We start from the raw sequence: 19109 nt of genomic DNA, 5'->3' as shown, positions 1-19109 counted from the left end.
CATTGTCCTGCAGACCCCAGAATGGTAGATTCACTGACAGCTTGCACTCTGAGCCTGGAAAAGCCACAGACACTCAATGCCAGCTAGTGAAAGCAGCTGGGAGGGAGGCAGTATCCTGCAAAACCACAGGGGTGTAGCTGTGCAAGACCATGGGAATCCACCGCTTCCATCAGCATGACCTAGAGTCACAGGAGATCGTTTTGGAGCTTTAACATTTGATTGCCCTGCTAGATTTTGGACTTGAACGGTCCTTGTAGCCCCTTTGTTTGGGCTAATTTCTTCCATTTGGAGTGGCTGTATTTACCCGATACCTGTGCTCCCATTGCACCTAGCAAGTAACTAGCTGGCTTTTGATTTTACAAGCTCATAGGAGGAAGGGAATGGCCTTGTCCCAGATGAACATTTGGACTGTGGACTTTTGGGTTAATGCTAAAATGAGTTAAGACTTTGGGGGACTGTTGGGAAGGCATGATTGGTTTTGAAATGTGAGGACATGAGATTTGGAGGGGCCAGGGGCAGAATGATATGGTTTGGCTGTGTTTCCATTGAAATCTCAACTTGAATTGTATTTCCCAGAATTCCCACGTGTTGTGGGAGTAACCCAGGGGGACGGACCCAGGGGGAGGTAAATGAATCACGGGGTTGGTGTTTCTCGTGCTATTCTGGTGATAGTGAATAAATATCACAAGATCTGATGGGTTTATCAGTGATTTCTGCTTTCGCTTCTTCCTCATTTTTCTCTTGCCACCGCCGCGTCAGAAGTGCCTTTCACTTCCTGCCATGATTCTGAGGCCTCCCCAGCCATGTGGAACTGTAAGTCCAATTAAACCATTTTTTTCCCTAGTCTCAGGTATGTCTTCATCAGCAGCGTGAAAATGGACTAATACAAGGCATTTTCAGGCACATACTTCCACAGGATAAAAATACCTTTGGCGAAGGGAAAAGGCAGAGGATGGCCCATTTCCACTGAAAGGCACAAGTTGCATGGCCTTGATAACCCTATAATCTTCTGTCCCATTCACAGGACATATACGCATTCTACACAATAGCATTCATCAGTATTATCACTGCAGAGAAATAAGAGTTAAACACTTTAGGCTTATGCTACTTTCACAAAAATTACTTGCATGCCAGCATTTATGCTACCTGAATATGGATCAGAAATATCCATTGTAACTGTAATAATGTATGAGATACTTAAATGTTGGAGGGAGAGTTGGATATGTGTGAACTGGTGTGGTGGAAAAAATGTCTTCCCTATAGCAAGGCATTTTGTCTGAAGAACTATGGCAGAAAAAAATAAAAATAATTTACTTTAATGAGGTTCAGTTGAAATAAATTTAGAAGCGATCACAAATTTACTCAAGGCAAGATAATACCACAAGATCTCCTTTGCTCTAAACCACCTAATAGAAAAGTATTTTCTTACTAGGATTTTATTATCTGTTATTTCAATTTATTTTGTATGTTTCTATTACTGCATGTATTATATTTACTTTCTGCTTATCTAGGTATCTCTCTAGCTAGATTGTATGCTCCTAGAGAACAAGAACCATGTCTTACTCGTCTTGGTACACTGCCTGGCCATGATAGAAACCTTGATATATGTTTGTTGAATTAAACTGAACGTCAAGGTTCTGTCTGGTCATTCGGAATTCTATAATTCAGCCTATAAGCTATTTATAATTTTGGCTCTTCTTGGGTTTCAACTCTGCCAAGTTTTGTTCATGGCCATTGGACTTTGTCATCCAAAAAAATGACTCAACACAATGGAATAGCATGCCCCCAAGTACTGTTCATTCATGATAACCTCGTCATCATTAAAAAAAAATCCAGGTCCCTGGATGGAAGGATAATTTGCAACTTGTCTTCTTTTAAAGTAGGATTTATTATACTCACTCTGAGTTGTTGAGCCATGACAACAGTTTTTTCTTCATAAGACCAAAATCCTACTTCTTACTAATTCAATTTTAAATATGATTTCCCTGAAACATCACATTCCACACATCTCATCCAATAAGAATAATTACAAGTGGTTACAGAGTGAAGATTGCTATAGCCTTTCAACAATATGTCTATGCCATTAAAGACATGTATATTCTCATATATCTTAGAGCTGACATTCTTTTAGAGCATAAATCTGAAGTGTCATTCACCAATAAGCAGAAACATTTCTCTTCTTCTACATAATCGAGTGTTCAAACTTATATTAGGCAAATAATAAACTAAAAAGTATTTTGATGCAAAAATAAGGCATAGAAAGATTAAAAATAGGAATCTAATATCAGTGGTCTCAGGTTAGAAGACAACTTAGAACCTGAACTTAAAATGCAGATTAGATCTGTGAAATTGTCAAGTACACCTAAACACATTCACACACATTTTCCTACCACTAAGAAATCCATTTCAATATTCTAAATATTTAAGTTTATCCATTTCATCTATGAGGTGATAAAAGCATGCCTTTAGTACTCATAATCTTCACTGTTTAGTCTTGATCCTTTAGCATAGATACAATATATACACCGTCCGTCCTGCTGTGTGCTGTGTTCCATGTATAACATAGATTAGTGCAAACATCTGATTAATGGCAGAATACAGTATCTAAAAAAATCACAAAGAACACTGGTGTGCTTGAGATGCTAAACCCTTAGGGCCTCATGGGCTTTTAGGCAGGAGCAGAAAGTAGAGACTTGCTGGAAAATTTTTGTTTTGCCTACAAATTTCTAGTAGAAACAAAGCAGCCCAAGAAAAAAATACACTGAGATTATGATTTTGTCTAAACAATGACAAAACATGCATGCGAAAACAAAAATTTTGCCTTTTGTCCAGTCTTCTTCACTTTGAATAAACAAAGCAACAGACTCCTCTCAGAAATTGATATAAAATGAGCAATTATAAAATGGATTGCTGTGAACACATGTTTGGGGGAGCAGCACTTTTGCTAGAAATAGATCTGTACTCTATCATATGTCTTCACTGAAATCCAAGAATTTAAAAAGTAATAACCATTTGTTTCGCTTATTTAAGGCATATTCTTATCTGAACACTGTGCCAATTTTTTTGCTGTTATTTTGCTTAGGTTTTGATACAGTCCTACTTCTATCCCCCTTTTACAATGTGAAGGCTGAAGTTCAAAGAGTTTTGTGACATGCTCAAGGTCATAACTTATTAAGGAATAGAGCTTAGTTTGAAAGTCAGGGTTATGTCCCAGATACCATGCTTCAAGTTACTGCACCTGTTCCTCCTCAATAAACTATACTGCTCTTATGTAGGCTTTCTATCTGGTGAGAACTTAAAATGTGAGTTTTGTTTTGACAGCTAGAGAATGGTCTGAGAAATCTGTATTCAAAGTACCATGGAACATAATGGATCATATGTTAACTGATAAGGAAAAGGCTGATTATGAGGGAGCCATTTTGGAATAAAAAATTATGAAAAGGCTAGTAATGAGTAGGCCACTTTTAGGAAAAATATTATCTTTATGGGGCTTTGATTCAAGATTCCTTTTTAAAATTAAAGATATTCTGCTAAGAAATGTGGAAACTAAGGAAAAAAATTGCTTCTGAAATGACCAACTGCCAGCCCGACATAATATTGTAGTTGGATCTGATCATTATTTATCTTGATACCTACAATTTTACCCTCCAAGTGGATATAAAGTTCCATGAGTCTTTAGAGATTTCCACATTTCTCAGTGTATGCTTAGTTTTGTGTATAGCAATGAGTTCTGAATGTTCTACCATAAAAACTAAAACAAAATTTGAAACTTTCATATGTCAAACTTAGTCTTCTAAACATTTTTGACTATAGAACTCTATTGTCATTCACATATTAATACACCAGTGTCCAGTCTAAAATTTTCTACACCCTAGTGTATTATTATTCATTTTGAAACCCTGCAATCTCCCAAATGTTACTCTAAACTGACAAAGTGCACGAATAGCTAGTGACTTCAGTGGGCAAGGGGAAGAGGGGCAGACTTAGCAAATTAGCAAAATTTTACTCCAAATTATCAACATTTTGATATATTCAGATACCTACAAAATTTAAAATATTCTGTAACCACCAAATTTACATAAAGATAGAGGATGAGTATTAATAGCAATTTTATATATCTTTTATTTTCCCTGAATATCTTAACTATCCCTCCCTGCCATACTGTTTTATCACAGCCCTTTCTCCAATTAATCAGTGATAAACTTACATCTTCTATAATATTTGTCAAATATATTTGCACATTGATGTATGCAAGAACACGTTTTTCCAGATACATTCTAATTTCTTTCTCTTACTGAAATGAATAGATTTGCTTAAGTATATTTTTTGAAGCTTTCTTAAATGAGATACTTTTTGTAAGGTTAATACTAAGCTAAATTAAAGTGATTGTGAATTTATTCACTATTCTTGAACAAAATCTACAAGGTGTTTCATAGGCTTCAAAAGAGTTGAATCCTTTGGAACTTATCTGTATTTGGAGCAAAATCAGGCAATTGGCAAGGACAGACAAAATATAATTTTGTCCATGAATTTAATAGCAAAAAACCATAACTGCCTCTGCACTGTTACCCATGCCAACTGAGCCTACCTTTCTCAATCCCTTCCAACTATTATCCACAGGAAACTTATCAAGGGAGATTGGCATCAATGTCTGAATTAAGCAAAATGTTGAATCTATTCTCAAGCAAACATTGACTAAGATAGTTTTGATGGTAGGCATATTATACTATTTTTGTTATACTTTTAGCTGTAGGGATAATGCCTGTCTTATTATTTTATTCATTTTATAACATCAGAGGTGTTCAATCTTTGACTTCCTTGGGCCCCACTGGAAGAAGAAAAATTGTCTTGGGCCACACATAAGATATACTAACATTAGCAATGGCTGATAAGCTTAAAAACAAACTCACAAAAAGAAAATCACAAAAGAATCTCACAATATTTTAAGAAAGGTTACAACATTTTGTTGGGCTTAATTCAAAGCCATCTGGGCTGCATGAGGCTCATGGGCCATGGGTTGGACTCGCTTGTTCTGCATCATGGTTTCTTTCCTAAAAGGGTTCTGCTGATTATAACACATACTTCCTTTAAAATATTTTGAAAATTTAATGCACCTATGTTTGTATGTATGTATAATGAAGAAAAAAATAATTAAACATAATTCCAGATAACAAAGATTATTACCCATTATTCATATTTGGTACCTTCGTATTCCATCTGATTTCCCTCAATCAGACACTTTGACATTTTTTCCTATTGCTCTCCATGGCTCTCATCAGAAGTGTGTGTAGTAATGGTAAGATGCATCCTTTGGCTATATTCACATGGGCATTTTTTCCCATTTTTATGCCATTTCCAGTATTAACTCTGCTTCAACATACTATGTTGACTTTTATTATGTGTCTATCAGACAACTGTCTGGGCACTGGCGACTTAATTAAAAACATAACAGTGACAGTTCCCATTCCTATCTTAATGAGCAAATAAAAGGTATATTTTAAAAACAAACACCTAAACAATATGTAAATTAACAGGAATAGTTTAGACAGCAGGAATTGCTATGCAGAAAGACAAGACAGGCTGTTGTAAGTGAGCAAATGGAAGACTACTTTAGATCAGGTGAGAAAGGGAGATCTCTCTACGTAAAATGTAAAATGAGACCTGAATATCAAGAATCGGGTGACCATGTTAATAAACATCAGAGAAGGAAAAATGTCCACGAAGAAGGAATTGCTAGAGCAAAATCCTACTGCAAACAATGTAATTGGTGTGTCTAAAAAAAGAAACATTGCATGTTTGGGACACAGTAAGCAAGGGGTAAAGTAGTTCAAAATAAATGAAAAAAAAAAAAACAACTCAGGGTGGTCTGGCCAGTTTATGTGGGGTTTTGTAGGCCAGAGTAGGATGTGAAATTTATTATAAGTGTAATGAAAATCCATTGGATGATTTTAAGCAAGTTGGATACATGATAAATGGTTTCAAAGAAAATCATTCTTGACTATATGTATGAAACAAGCACAGATCAAAATCTTTGCAAAAATGTCTAAATAGACTGGACCTACAAAAAAGAGAAGATGATTCAGCTTTCTATTTTCACACAAATCACTTTTGGACCATAAATTTAATTTGTGCAAACAATGATTATCATTACAAGTAGTAGAATAAAGAAAATATCTTTGGGCTAGGTATCAGAATACCATTACTGGGATTCTTTGCTTACTTGTGTGACTATGAGTGAATCATGTTTCTTGAGAACTTAGTGCCCTAATTGTAAAAAATGAGATAACTGGATCACCTTGAAGAGGTGTAACCACTCCTTCCCTCTTGTCCTATTCCTTATCAAATCACTTACTTGTGGGCCATTTTCTTAAGGGGAAAAAAATGGAATATGAAACAATCACTGCTATCCATACAAGGACTACAAATATCACAGCAAGTTCCCGTTCTCATCTGTTTACAACTATTGCTACAAATTGAGTTGGCAAAGTATTTAATCCAAAAATTAGTTATCATCATAGAGAGCATTCCTGTGACATTTACATTTTCCAGACATACCTCACTGTGGAAGTTTCACAAAACTTACTTGCTTAATAACAAAAAGGCAAATTCCATTGATTCATTACATTTTTACTGAAAGTAAAATTCATATGGTGCTAACTTGACAATAAAGGGAAAGTTAATGCTGTATTCTGAAATATTCTAAGTGTTTTGATGTAAAATATTCAGATAAATATGAATACAATCAATACAGAAATGAAAAAATTGTGTAATAAACAAATATAATTCTTGGTTTATGTAATTTTTATGTTAAAAATTCATATTGCCATATATAGACATCTATTTAGTTATGCTCATTATTAAAAAGCGTATAATATTAGGAAAACACAAGTAACTACATGGAAAAGACAAGACATAATTATTAAACAAAGGGTGCCAAAAACCTTCGGTGTATTACAGAAGAATATGAGCAAATCATTTTCAAAAGGCATGATTATTTTCCAGATATAATTTGTCCATATGCACCACCTGGCAAAGCAAGGAAAAGTGGTTCCCTCAACTCCCCAACCCCCATTCCCATCAGCTACTTATATGAGTGCTTTCCTTTTCAAGGTTGCTTTTGACATTAAGAGTGTGGATAGAGGAAAAACAAGTAGAAGATGAACATGTGGACTCTTGCCAAGAAACCTATGCTCTCCAAACCTTCACAACCATAGTTCTTAATGATAATTTTGGATACCTATAAGTAACCGGGACTACCTGCTGTTTTTAAGCAAAGAAGTAAAATATGTTGAAGGACTTTGCTAACTAATAGAAAGGATGATGGACTGATGACCAGATTTACTTGACTGCGTAAATTTGTGCATTTCCTTTAGATATCTGACCTTTCTACTCTTCTTCTGCAATGTCAAGGGAATTAACTAAACTACATTTCAGCCTCTGTACATTCCAAAATCATATGTATCTAGAATGAATCATGCACTAAATCATCAAGTAAACATTCATTGGCCCCAATCTTTCTCTCTGACTTCATCTCCAATCTTTCACTCTACCCTTCAGCCACATTAACCTTGTTCTTCCTGGAACAAGCAAGCTTGTTCTCATGTAAGAGCCTTTTAACCTTATATGAGAACCTTAAGAAGCTCCTGGCTGGATTTTTCCCAAGGCTCATAACTTATTATTTAAATCTGTGTTCATTTGACACCCCATCAAAGAGGCCTTCCTCAAACAATTCAACATCAACCTCGGCTCTACCTAAAGCACCTTTATTCTTTCATCCTTTTTACCACTCATATTTCCCTCCACATATGCCATTGTCCAAAGTTGATTCCCTTCCCCATTTCATACCGTCAAAATGAAAGCTCTGGGAAGAGTTTCAAGCATTTCCATTTTTAATTCTATGTCAACTAATATTATGCCTTATTATATGTAAGTACTCCATTATTCAAACAAGACAGAATATTTGCATTTTATATCCCATTCTCATTTTCACATACGCCATATTCACAACCAAGCCACTAAAATTCGGAATTATCATTTAACTTTTTCAATTTTCTCAGTTTTCTATATTAGAAAGCTTAGCACTGTCTTGGATTCTTTCCCTCACTCTTCAATGTATTCTACCATTATGTTTTTTGATAGCTACTCCCAACCCACACGCCTGCATTTCTTTATCTACCTCTAAGCAACTTCGAGTCTCTCATTTTTTACATTCCCTCAATGATAAAGTAAAATGTGCCTAAGACTGTAGCTTTATGTTCATGCTTGCAACTATTAAAAAAAAAATTCGCCCTTATTAACCTACCTGATCGACTATGCCTCTTAGTTAGCAAGGTCCTGAAATGTCTGGTTCACTTAAGCTTTCAAACATCCTAACTCTAATCTCAGTTTAGGCCAATGGCATTACTATTCCAAGAGCACATAATAATCATTTTATTTTCTCTACTTGTATTTCTTCCAAATTAACTGCTTTACTCTCAATTATCCAAACTGAACAGCTTCCAAAGCCTAGCTCAAGACTTACTGACTTACTTTCATACACATAACATAATGTACTAAATTCTCAGTGATATATTCCTTCTCCAAAATCCAATCACACTTATAAACTAAATAATATATACACTTAATAAATTTGATTCTATGTTGTCATTATTTTTGCAGCCAATCCTTCTATGTGAATGTGATTCTCCCAACCCATTTGATGTGGTCTTGATGGAAGGTGCTACATTCTATGCCTCTTAGGTAGCACAAATTAAGCACTGTATATGTGGAAGTATCAATAAGAGATACAAACTTTGTTGTTTAAAATTCATTTGGCTAAAACCTAGAGAGGGAAAATACAGTCTATGGTTATAATATAGCTAGCAGCAGAGTCAGAACTTAAACTCAGATTTCTTAACTCCTAGTCCAGATATCTTATCATCTTAGACTATCTCTCATAAATCATGTATTTCAAGTACTAAGCTGTTTCTTAAGGGTAGTCCTAAATATCAAAAGAAATAATAATATGGCATGGCGTATACATTTTCTCAGAGCAAAATGTTGACATTACTTAATACTTAAAATAAGCATTTTGGATGAAAGGAAAAGTCACTGCCTCAAACATTAGAATGAATCACAATCACTCCCCCTCAATACAACTAACAAGCAATAATGGGTCTGCTGTGTTCAGTATTGTCTTAGAGACTCTGCCAGTGCTTATGATGATCATTGTCTTCAAACCATACCTTGTACAGAAGTGGTGGCCTGCAGTTAAAGCACCTATGTAGTGGAGTAAACATTGTGGTTAAGAAGAATGCAGAACCCTCTGGGGATGTCATTTCAATATAGCATTTTGGAGAACTTAGTCTGGGTCAGTCTCATCATACTGAAAGCTCCCCAGGACCAGAAATTGTTCTAACAACCTGTCTTTATTGTTCAGAATCTGAGAGAAAACAATGAATGTCTCTCTTGGTAAATGGTTTTTAAAAATAGATTATTTAATAATAACATAGACAAATATTTTTAAGTTTCAAGTATGACAAATATCTGTAAAATACTGATTTTGCTGAATTATAAATTAAAAAGAGACTCATTGTTGGCATCTAATTTTCCTGTACAGAAAAAAACCTTGCTGAATGATCTGCTCTTGAGATACTCCTTCTGTCTGATGTAGTCAAGTCTGAACACGTTTAAGAAACAAAATCTCATTGCCTGTGATAGGCATAATAATGGCCCCCCACAGAGGTTTATGCCAAGGGAATTAACTTAACTATATTTCAGTTCTTTGTACATTCCAAAGTTGTATGTATCTAGAATGAATCACGCACCAAAGAATCAAGTAGACATTTATTGGCCCCAGTATTTCTCTCTGTCAGAGTCTCCAAAATTGTCAGAATCTCCAAAACTGTCAGATTCTGTCAGAATTTCCAAAACTTCTAAGTATGTTGTCATACATAGTAAGAGGGACTTTGCAGACGTAATTAAATTTGAGGACCTTGAGATGAAAAGATTATCCTGAATTATCTGGGTGAGCCCAATCTAATCAGATGAGTTCTTAAAAGTGGAAATGAAATGGAAAACAACTGCATCAGAGAAATTCAAATTGAGAGGAATTTGATCCCCAGTTGCTGGCTTTCTAGTTGAAAAAGACGTACCAAGAGAATAGAAGTGTTGCAGCTTCTAGAAACAGTGAACAGCTCTCACTTTGCAGCCAGTTAGAAAGTGGGCACCTTAGTCTTACAACCTCAAGCAACTGAATTTATGAGTAAAAAATGGGTTCTTCCTTAGACCCTCCAGAAAATAATGCAACCTACTGACAATTTAATTTTAGTTGGGTGAGACCAATAGCAGAGTTGTTACCTGCAGAACTATGAGATAATACATTTGTGTCATTTAAGCCCATAAGTTCTTGCTAATCTATTACACTAGTTATAAAAAACTAATACACTGACCTAATAAGCATATGAGTAAAAGAGAATATTTAATTTTCACAAGGAAGAGAGCTTCCCCACCTGAATGCACAATTACAGAAATGTTGTCAAGCATCATTTCCTACACAACTGCCAAGTTATATGTGTGGATCAACATATGGCAACCCAGTGTTTACCACTGGGGACATAAGATTGATAACGTTGGTTTAACACCTTTAAATGGAAAAGTAATTGAATTCAGGACCAAGCTAAAATTTAAATAAATATCCACTTGACAATTTTAGGCAAACAGAAATAAATAAAAAAATCACAAGTAAAAGAAGTAAAATTGTTCTCAGCACATATGAAGACTTGTTCTAAGTCAGAGGTCAGGTATATTCAGCTCAGCATTTTCTGTCTTTCAGAGATACCAAGGGTTATATTTGTTCAAGCATTCACGTCTTCTTAGTGTTAAACTAAAAAATTCAGAAGTTATCCTCTCGTACTGATCAAATTATAGAACTGCCTTCTGAGAATTTATATAAACATTTCTAAAAATTTTTCTTTGTATTCTAGGCTATGATGAATTCACTTATTTTACTACCATTGTGCAAACTAGAACATGTGAAATATTTCATCAGCTTGTTCTGGTACCTTAGGACATGACAAATTATTCTATTCAATTTATTTATAATCTTAATGATTTTGCAGTTTTATGATAGTTTTTTTTGTTCTTGTCAGAGTAAAGGTTTGATTTTATTCCCTTACCTGTAAAACAAGAATAATATTAATATCTGTACCATAAATTTATTGTGAAGCTTAAATATGGTAATGTATGGGAGCCATGTCGAACAGCGCCTAATACTTGCAACACCATCATAAATTTCAACTCTTACTGGTTCCATTATTGTTGTTAATTGCTCATCCTTACTTAATCTTTTATCACCTTCATTGCCTTTTTTTAAAAGCCTGTTTCAAGAGGCTTCTCATCTATATTACATGTTACAATTGATTATTCATTTAATTATTTTCATTACCCAATAACCTTTTAAACTCCAGTCATTGTGCTAGATATTGAAGTAAGGAAAATGATTTAAACACAAGCTTTCTTTACCTTCCAAGTGCTCAGGGTCTAGCATCTTCAAATTAGAATGGCCACTACAGTCACGTAGTGTGTCATTCAATCTGATGTAGTTAAACTACAATAGCCAACATTCTCCAAATCTCGGTGTTCCAAAAAATTTACAAGATAAAGTTACATTTTTTTCTTGCAATGTTGACTGAGTCCTGAAGACTACACAACTCATCTGTGATGACTGAGCTGTGCACCTTATAGGAGCATATGTTCCACCCTTGCAGCAGAGAAGAAAACAGGCAAATCAATGTTTCCTATCTCATTATTTTGACCAATGCAAAATCTCATGGGTATATTCAAACTCAAAAAATGTGAAGCATAATTTCTTATGGTTCAGCAGCAATAGAGCCAGAGATATTTTTGTGTATACCTAATATGCCACAGGTGTACTTATTCCTCCACAATAAAAAATAATCCTGAACATAATAGCAATCTGGCAAACAAGAGTTGAAACTTTCTTGTGGATCTATTTTGTATAACTCATATTTGGAGGTTGTAGAGAGAACACTGAATGGTCTACATTATTTTAAATATTAATAACACTTCAATTCTAATGATGATAAGTACAAATACATCTAGTAAACTTGGTTTCACAAAAAGCAGATATTGAATGAGCAAGTTTTATAAATAAGTTATATTTTTATTAAAAAACAAAATTTATATTGTGTTAGACATATGTATCAGATGTGTGATGATGTAGCCTTCTGATATCTTGCTATACTACTCACAGTTTATTTTTTCAATCTTACAAATTACCATATATTTTAAAGCAAAAATATAAACATTTGTTAAAGCAATTTATCCTGTATATTTCTTTGTAGTAATTGTATTTCAGTGTCCAAACCAATAATAGAATTTTTGCAAAACTCATAAATTTGAATATTCTTCAACTAGCTAAGGTGATAATGATGCTTAGAACTTTTATATTCTATGCCACTCAAAGATAACTTTGGTATCTAGATGTTGCTATCCCCTTTTGGGTGAGTCACTTTCATGTGCCTCATGACTGAGGAAGGAGAGAATCTACAAATATTAATTTCACTATCTCACTGGCAGAAATGAAAACGGTTATTGAGGCTTAGTCTGATTTCTCCAATTCAATAAGTGTCTAGATATCTTAAGATATTGCTTCAATGCAATTTTATATTCAATTTTAAGTATTCCAGAATGTTTTCCAAGTGCAAACTTCTTGTTAACTATTAAGGTACCATGGGTACCAGCTAAACAGATACACAAAATGAAAGTTTGTTTTCAAGTTCTTGGGATTTTAGGATTGGTATCATGTTTCAGAAAATGAATATATTCTTTATATAGAGAAGTTGCTACACTTGTCGTAATATCCATTCATCTATTTCTCACACCCTGAATTTATGGAGTAAAGCCAATTTTAAAATGAATTTATTCTTGCTAAAAGTTTGCTGGATATTTTTCTATCAAAGTCAAACTGTATCTACTATATGGTATTATAATACTATGAGCCTAGTTTTTCTAAAATGATTCTGTTGTTATTTCGCCAATGTGAGCTCTTGAAGTGATTATTCTACAAGAAAACATTCATGAATAAAGAGTTTTACAGAGTTAGGAGTTATGGGTAGACTCCCCTGACAGCCTCTGTATTCTATCCCTTATTCTTTGGCAAAGCCTCATACTTCCTGATGCTTAATGTTATTACCATAAGATGGAATTTTATCACTTCATACATGGCTTTTGCATCTCTTTTTCCACTCTGAACTATTTTACTGATCTCATTTTAAAAGTTGTTTTATTATGCCATTAATTTGTTCAGAAACCTCAGGGGTGTTTCAGTTACAAATCTCATCCATGTTGAAAGCTCTTAGGGGTACTAAAGAAGGCATGTATTCTCACATCATAGTATAGTTTCAGATTCCTGGAGAGCTTAGTTTTAACCCCAGATGTAACATTTAGGCAGGGCATTTAAACTCAGCAGTCCTATGTGTAAAATAGCGATAATGTTTCCCTCAAAGAGGTCCTTCCTCTAGGTGCTGTCATAAAGAACAGATGATCAATTTTTAGAGAGACTAACAAAACATCTGGCACACAGCAGACAGTTGTCATGTTAGTTCTGTTTCTCTACTCATCTTATTTACTACCCAAGACAAGTTACAGTTCTGTATCTTTAAAAAATACAAATTCAACAATATAAAAAATTTTGCTTCTTTAATTCTTCTATTTCTTTTTCATCTCTCTGTATATGATTTCAATGTTATAAAATTATATTATGCTTGTGTGCCTAATATGGACTGAATATTATTGTATAAACTACATGTTTATATAAACAAAACACTCTACAGAGTTGTATGTTCAAAAACATGTCATGTATTATTTGTGTGTAATTTAGTTAACTTTAAAGTCAATTATGATGATAATAGACTATTGTCCTACATGGTAAGTTTTGCACCCAGTCTTACCATCAAATATGTACCCTCTTCCATCTTCATACTCAGTTGCACCTCTAGGCAATATATTAAACTAATAGAATATACTAAACTAATAGAATATGCTAAACTAATAGAATATACTAAACTAATAGAATATGCTAAACTAATAGAATATACTAAACTAATAGAATATGCTAAACTAATAGAATATACTAAACCAACAGAATATACTAAACTTAATAGTATATTTAGTTTAGAATATACTAAACTATTAGTATATTTAGTTTAGAATATACTAAACTATTAGTATATTTAGTTTAGAATATACTATTAGTATATTTAGTTTAGAATATACTAAAAACTATAATTTATATTAGTTTAGTGTATACTGCCTAGAGGTGCAACAGTGTGTGAAAATGGAAGAGGGTACGTATTGAATGGTAAGGTTAGGTGCTAAAATTGCCATGGGAAGATCGCAACTAATATATATAGCTTGAATTTTTTCTTTTTCTTTTATTTTATTATTATTATACTTTAAGTTTTAGGGTATATGTGCACAATGTGCAGGTTAGTTTATGTATACATGTGCCATGCTGGTGTGCTGCACCCATTAACTTGTCATTTAGCATTAGGTATATCTCCTAATGCTATCCCTCCCTCCTCCCCCCACCCCACAACAGTCCCCAGAGTGTGATGTTCCCCTTCCTGTGTCCATGTGTTCTCATTGTTCAATTCCCACCTATGAGTGAGAACATGCAGTGTTTGGTTTTTTCTCCTTGAGATAGTTTACTGAGAATGATGATTTCCAATTTCATCCATGTCCCTACAAAGGACATGAACTCATCATTTTTTATGGCTGCATAGTATTCCATGGTGTATATGTGCCACATTTTCTTAATCCAGTCTATCATTGTTGGACATTTGGGTTTGTTCCAAGTCTTTGCTATTGTGAATAGTGCCACAATAAACACACCTGTGCATGTGTCTTTATGGCAGCATGATTTATAATCCTTTGGGTATATACCCAGCAATGGGATGGCTGGGTCAAATGGTACTTCTAGTTCTAAATCCCTGAGGAATCGCCACACTGACTTCCACAATGGTTAAACTAGTTTACAGTCCCACCAACAGTGTAAAAGTGTTCCTATTTCTCCACATCCTCTCCAGCACCTGTTGTTTCCTGACTTTTTAATAATTGCCATTCTAACTTGTGTGAGATGGTATCCCATTGTGGTTTTGGTTTGCATTTCTCTGATAGCCAGTGATGGTGAGCATTTTTTCATGTGTTTTTTGGCTACATAAATGTCTTCTTTTGAGAAGTGTCTGTTCATGTCCATCGCCCACTTTTTGATGGAGTTGTTTGTTTTTTTCTTGTAAATTTGTTTGAGTTCATTGTAGATTCTGGATATTAGCCCTTTGTCAGATGAGTAGGTTGCGAAAATTTTCTCCCATTTTGTAGGTTGCCTGTTCACTCTGATGGTAGTTTCTTTTGCTGTGCAGAAGCTCTTTAGTTTAATTAGATCCCATTTGTCAATTTTGACTTTTGTTGCCATTGCTTTTGGTGTTTTAGACATGAAGTCCTTGCCCATGCCTATGTCCTGAATGGTAATGCCTAGGTTTTCTCCCAGGGTTTTTATGATTTTAGGTCTAACATTTAAGTCTTTAATCCATCTTGAATTAATTTTTGTATAAGGTGTAAGGAAGGGATCCAGTTTCAGCTTTCTACATGTGGCTAGCCAGTGTTCCCAGCACCATTGATTAAATAGGGAATCCTTTCCCCATTGCTTGTTCTCCTCAGGTTTGTCAAAGATCAGATAGTTGTAGATATGTGGCGTTATTTCTGAGGGCTCTGTTCTGTTCCATTGATCTATATCTCTGTTTTGGTACCAGTATCATGCCGTTTTGGTTACTGTAGCCGTGTAGTATAGTTTGAAGTCAGGTAGCGTGATGCCTCCAGCTTTGTTCTTTTGGCTTAGGATTGACTTGGCAGTGCAGGCTCTTTTTTGGTTCCATATGAACTTTCAAGTAGTTTTTTCCAATTCTGTGAAGAAAGTCATTGGTAGCTTGATGGGGATGGCACTGAACCTATAAATTACCTTGGGCAGTATGGCCATTTCCATAATATTGATTCTTCCTATCCATGAGCATGGAATGTTCTTCCATTTGTTGGTATCCTCTTTTATTTCATTGAGCAGTGGTTTGCAGTTCTCCTTGAAGAGGTCCTTCACGTCCCTTGTAAGTTGGATTCCTAGGTATTTTATTCTTTTTGAAGCAATTGTGAATGGGAGTTCACTCATGATTTGGCTCTCTGTTTGTCTGTTATTGGTGCATAAGAATGCTTGTGATTTTTGTACATTGATTTTTTATCCTGAGAATTTGCTGAAGTTGCTTATCAGCTTAAGGAGATTTTGGGCTGAGACAATGGGGTTTTCTAGATATATAATCATGTCATCTGCAAACAGGGACAATTTGACTTCGTCTTTTCCTAATTGAATACCCTTTATTTCCTTCTCCTGCCTAATTGCCCTGACCAGAACTTCCAACACTATGTTGAATAGAAGCGGTGAGAGAGGGCATCCCTGTCTTGTGCCAGTTTTCAAAGGGAATGCTTCCAGTTTTTGTCCATTCAGTATGATATTGGCTCTGGGTTTGTCATAGATAGCTCTTATTATTTTGAGATACGTCCCATCAATACCTAATTTATTGAGAGTTTTTAGAATGAAGGGCTGTTGAATTTTGTCAAAGGCCTTTTCTGCATCTATTGAGATAATCATGTGGTTTTTGTCTTTGGTTCTGTTTATATGCTGGATTACATTTATTGATTTGCATATATTGAACCAGCCCTGCATCCCAGGGATGAAGCCCACTTGATCATGGTGGATGAGCTTTTTGATGTGCTGCTGAATTCGGTTTGCCAGAATTTTACTGAGGATTTTTGCATCAATGTTCATCAAGGATATTGGTCTAAAATTCTCTTTTTTAGTTGTGTCTCTGCCCGGCTTTGGTATCAAGATGATGCTGGCCTCATAAAATGAGTTAGGGAGGATTCCCTCTTTTTCTTTTGATTGGAATGGTTTCAGAAGTAATGGTACCAGTTCCTCCTTGTACCTCTGGTAGAATTCGGCTGTGAATCCATCTGGTCCTGGACTCTTTTTGGTTGGTAAGCTATTGATTATTGCCATAATTTCAGAGCCTGTTATTGATCTATTCAGAGATTCAACTTCTTCCTGGTTTAGTCTTGGGAGAATGTATGTGTCCAGGAATTCATCTATTTCTTCTAGATTTTCTAGTTTGTTTGTGTAGAGGTGTTTATAGTATTCTCTGATGGTAGTTTGTATTTCTGTGGGACCGGTGGTGATATCCCCTTTGCCATTTTTTATTGTGTCTATTTGATTCTTCTCTCTTTTTTTCTTTATTAGTCTTGCTAGCGGTCCATCAATTTTGTTGATCCTTTCAAAAAACCAGCTCCTGGATTCATTAATTTTTTGAAGGTTTTTTTTTGGTCTCTATTTCATTCAGTTCTGCTGTGATTTTAGTTATTTCTTGCCTTCTGCTAGCTTTTGAATGTGTTTGCTCTTGCTTTTCTAGTTCTTTTAATTGTGATGTTAGGGTGTCAATTTTGCATCTTTCCTGCTTTCTCCTGTGGGCATTTAGTGCTATAAATTTCCCCCTACACACTGCTTTGAATGTGTCCCAGAGATTCTGGTATGTTGTGTCTTTGTTCTCGCTGGTTTCAAATAACATCTTTATTTCTGCCTTCATTTCGTTATGTACCCAGTAGTCATTTAGGAGCAGGTTGTTCAGTTTCCATGTAGTTGAGCGGTTTTGAGTAAGTTTCTTAATCCTCAGTTCTAGTTTGATAGCACTGTGGTCTGAGAGACAGTTTGTTATAATTTCTGTTCTTTTACATTTGCTGAGGAGTGTTTTACTTCCAACTATGTGGTCAATGTTGGAACAGGTGTGGTGCGGTGCTGAAAAAAATGTATATTCTGTTGATTTGGGGTGGAGAGTTCTGTAGATGTCTATTAGGTCTGCTTGGTGCAGAGCTGAGTTCAGTTCCTGGATATCCTTGTTAACTTTCTGTCTCGTGGATCTGTGTAATGTTGACAGCGGGGTGTTAAATTCTCCCATTATTATTGTGTGGGAGTCTAAGTCTCTTTGTAGGTCTCTAAGGACTTGCTTTATGAATCTGGGTGCTCATGTATTGGGTGCATATATATTTAGGATAGTTAGCTCTTCTTGTTGAATTGATCCCTTTACCATTATGTAATGGCCTTCTTTGTCTCTTTTGATCTTTGTTGGTTTAAAGTCTGTTTTATCAGAGACTAGGATTGCAACCCCTGCCAACATTCAGATTCAGGAAATACAGAGAACGCCACAAAGATACTCCTCAAGAAGAGCAACTCCAAGACACAAAATTGTCAGATTCACTAAAGTTGAAACGAAGGAAAAAACGTTAAGGGCAGTCAGAGAGAAAGGTCGGTTACCCACAAAGGGATGCCCATCAGACTAACAGCGGATCTCTCAGCAGAAACTCTACAAGCCAGAAGAGAGTGGGGGCCGATATTCAACATTCTTAAAGAATTTTCAACCCAGAATTTCATATCCAGCCAAACTAAGCTTCATAAGTGAAGGAGAAATAAAATACTTTACAGACAAGCAAATGCTGAGAGATTTTGTCACCACCAGGCCTGCCCTAAAAGAGCTCCTGAAGGAAGCACTAAACATGGAAAGGAACAACTGGTACCAGCCACTGCAAAATCATGCCAAAATGTTAAGAGCATCGAGATTAGGAAGAAACTGCATCAACTAACGAGCAAAATAACCAGCTAACATCATAATGACAGGATCAAATTCACACATAACAATATTAACTTTAAATGTAAATGGACTAAATGCTACAATTAAAAGACACAGACTGGCAAATTGGCTAAAGAGTCAAGACCCATCAGTGTGCTGTATTCAGGAAACCCATCTCATGTGCAGAGACACACATAGGCTCAAAATAAAAGGATGGAGGAAGATCTACCAAGCAAATGGAAAACGAATTTTTTATTTTTCTTTCCCTCTACACCCCTCATCCACCTATATCCCTATTAACAAATCTAGGCATATACTTACAATTTCACAGTTACGTGCTGCATAATACATATACAAATAAAACCTGGACCATGTTACTACATGAAG

At 35.2% G+C, this 19109-nt stretch overlaps 1 protein-coding gene and 1 long non-coding RNA gene across 9 annotated transcripts in view; one reads left to right on the top strand and one right to left on the bottom strand.

Annotated features, from left to right (window-relative positions):
* The window catches only part of ROBO2 (roundabout guidance receptor 2), a 1750895-nt gene that overhangs the window by 1241246 nt on the left and 490540 nt on the right, over nucleotides 1–19109 (bottom strand). The gene's annotated exons all lie outside the window — the stretch shown is intronic.
* Nucleotides 1–19109, top strand: part of LOC129532260 (uncharacterized) — a 38447-nt gene that overhangs the window by 1260 nt on the left and 18078 nt on the right. Inside the window, exon 2 of the long non-coding RNA XR_008677919.2 lies at nucleotides 760–813. This is a non-coding gene — a long non-coding RNA (uncharacterized lncRNA). The remainder of the gene's footprint in view (nucleotides 1–759; nucleotides 814–19109) is intronic.

Source organism: Gorilla gorilla, chromosome 2 (genome assembly GCF_029281585.2).
Source record: "Gorilla gorilla gorilla isolate KB3781 chromosome 2, NHGRI_mGorGor1-v2.1_pri, whole genome shotgun sequence".
NCBI classification, from domain to species: domain Eukaryota; kingdom Metazoa; phylum Chordata; class Mammalia; order Primates; family Hominidae; genus Gorilla; species Gorilla gorilla.
Note: the sequence above shows the minus strand (reverse complement) of the source record. Positions and strands in the feature narration are given on the sequence as shown.